General features: G+C 48.6%; 1 non-coding gene across 1 annotated transcript; it reads left to right on the top strand.

Annotated features, from left to right (window-relative positions):
• The first annotated feature begins 275 nt into the window (after positions 1 to 275).
• On the top strand, positions 276 to 350 carry Trnat-ugu (transfer RNA threonine (anticodon UGU)). The gene has a single exon. It is a non-coding gene; the product is annotated as a tRNA-Thr (tRNA).
• The last annotated feature ends 2,745 nt before the right edge of the window (positions 351 to 3,095 follow it).

Below are 3,095 nucleotides of genomic sequence, written 5' to 3'. Positions count from 1 at the left end.
ATCCACTGGAGTCTCATACACAAGCGACTTTATACACAAGTGACAAGTGACATGTCCGAAAGAACAGACATCATATCCATACAAGTATACAGTTCTGGCAATACCGGCCATGACCACCTTCTTCTGTGCGGATGCATACATATAACCAGAAATCTTACGGGGCTTGGTGAGAATGTCTTTCACAAGTAATGAGTGTGTTGGGTAGGGACACTACGAATGTAGTGTGTGGACATATAAGGTCAGGATGTGGGTCTCGCAGTCGCACTATGCTCTGTGCCCTCGGTGGCTCAGGTGGATAGAGCGTCTGCCATGTAAGCAGGAGGTCCTGGGTTCGAGTCCCGGTCGGGGCATACATTTTCACCTGTCCCTGTTGATATATATCAACAGCTGAAGGTATTAATATACACTACTGGGCATTAAAATTGCTACACCATGAAGATGACGTGCTACAGTCGCGAAATTTAACCGACAGGAAGAAGATGCTGTGATATGCAAATGATTAGCTTTTCAGAGCATTCACACAAGGTTGGCGCCGGCGGCGACACCTACAACGTGCAGACGTGAGGAAAGTTTCCAACCGATTTCTCATACACAAATAGCAGTTGACCGGCGTTTTCCTGGTGAAACGTTGTTGTGATGCGTCGTGTAAGGAGGAGAAATGCGTACCATCACGTTTCCGACTCTGATGAAGGTCGGATTGTAGCTTATCGCGATTGCGGTTTATCGTATCGCGATATTGCTGCTCGCGTTGGTCGAGATCCAATGACTGTTAGCAGAATATGGAATCGGTGGGTTCAGGAGGGTGATACGGAACGCCTTGCCGGGTCCCAACGGCCTCGTATCACTAGCAGTCGAGATGACAGGCATCTTATCCGCATGGCTGTAACGGATCGTGCAGCAACGTCTCGATCTCTGAGTCAACAGATGGGGACGTTTGCAAGACAACAACCATCGGAACGAACAGTTCGACGGCATTTGCAGCAGCATGGACTATCAGCTCGGAGACCATGGCTGCGGTTACACTTGACGCTGCATCACAGACAGGAGCGCCTGCGATGGTGTATTCAACAACGAACCTGGGTGCACGAATGGCAAAACGTCATTTTTTCGGATGACTCCAGGTTCTGTTTACAGCATCATGATGTTCTCATCCGTGTTTGGCGACATTGCGGTGAACGCACATTGGTAGCGTGTATTCTTCATCGCCGTACTGGCGTATCAACCTGCGTGATGGTATGGGATGCCATTGGTTACACGTCTCGGTCACCTCTTGTTCGCATTGACGGCACTTTGAACAGTGGACGTTACATTTCCGATCTGTTACGACCCGTGGCTCTACCCTTCATTCGATCTCTGCGAAACCCTACATTTCGGCAGGATAATGCACGACCGCATGTTGCAGATCCTGTACGGGCCTTTCTGGATACAGATAATGTTCGACTGCTGCCCTGGCCAGCACATTCTCCAGATCTCTCACCAACTGAAAACGTCTGGTCAATGGTGGCCGAACAGAATACGCCAGTCACTACTCTTGATGAACTGTGGTATCGTTTTGAAGCTGCATGGGCAGCACGCCATCCAAGCTTTGTTTGACTCAATGCCCAGGCGTATCAAGGCCGTTATTACGGCCAGAGGTGGTTGTTCTGGGTACTGATTTCTCAGGATCTATGCACCCAAATGGCGTGAAAATGTAATCACATGTCAGTTCTAGTATAACATATTTGTCCAATGAATACCCGTTTAACATCTGTATTTCTTCTTGGTGTAGCAATTTTAATGGCCAGTAGTGTATAATTTTAACAAGTGACCTTAGATCTACCCATGGGAAATAATCAAGGGAATTCAGGTCAGATGACCTCACACGCCGTGGAATACGACCTCCCCTTCGAATCTAGCGACAAGGAAATACTGTACCAGTACTGCTCCATTGCAGTGTACTGTACGTCTCTGAACAGCACCGAGTAATGAATGGGCTGTCTTTGATTCATAGAACGTTATGTCATGGGACAGTGGTAATACTATAGAACAGAGCCACCTAATGGATAAGTAAAGTAAACAAAATTAGCATCAAGACTTCCTGGTAATCAGGTTAGTCCTCCTTTCCTTGCAGGAAACAGAGAATGTACTTGGAAATAAACAGCACAGAACGTGTAAAGTCGTACACACGTTAGTTGTAAATAAGCTGGATGAAAGTAATGCTGCTTAATCTTGCTTCTCCAACCCCATGATCCCTGTCTCAAATTGTTCAGTGAAGCATTCTCTATGTGCTGTTGAATTTATGCGCGCTCTTGCGGAAACACTCTGTATAGGGCGATGTATGGATCAGTGCTCACTACCTCTGTAGAATAGTGTGACAGATACTGGATTTTTGTCGCGTCAGTAGGTCGCTGGGTGACAGGGTATTTGTTTTCGCCGTTGCGCGCTACTGGCGGATGATCTTTTTCCGGCGTTGCCGGCAGTGGGCGTCGGCTCCGGCTGAGGGCGCAGCACGGAGAAGCGGAGGGCCCTCGACGCGCCGCCGTGTGGGTATGCCGGTCGCGGGCCAGGCGGGCGCCCGTGCGGAACCGCATCGGCAAACAGCGCGGCGTAGCGGCGTGGTGGCGGGCGCGCTGAGATCGAAGCGCTGTCTCAGGAACCCGGAAATGGAGTGGCTGCCCGCGCCTCTCGACTTGCAGGGCTCCGGGATTGGGCTGTCTCTCCCGCACAGCACTCGGCTGCCTCAGTTACTCCTCCGAGTTTTCTTCTCTGCCTCGCAGGTAGCAGCACCATCAGGGACCTTATCTTACCGTAAAATAAGTTGCTACACCGCTTGACTGTTCCTGTGGGGTTGTACTGCTGCAGGACGAAACATTTAGCGTAATATCTTTCAATAACAATGACTGTCATCACAGCTTTGGGTCATTCCTAACGGAGCAAAATATTTAAAATATTTGGACGTAGAGTGCCCAAAGGGATCGTTAATTTTTAATTTGTTTATTTTATGGCCTACACTGGACCACTTAGTCAATAATATAAATTATACTCTTGTGTTTTTTGGTGGCCCAATACTTTCAAATTCTTTCAAATCGCGTCCTTCTCTCCTCATTCGAAATCAC

Source organism: Schistocerca nitens, chromosome 6, assembly GCF_023898315.1.
Source record: "Schistocerca nitens isolate TAMUIC-IGC-003100 chromosome 6, iqSchNite1.1, whole genome shotgun sequence".
NCBI lineage: Eukaryota > Metazoa > Arthropoda > Insecta > Orthoptera > Acrididae > Schistocerca > Schistocerca nitens.
Note: the sequence above shows the minus strand (reverse complement) of the source record. Positions and strands in the feature narration are given on the sequence as shown.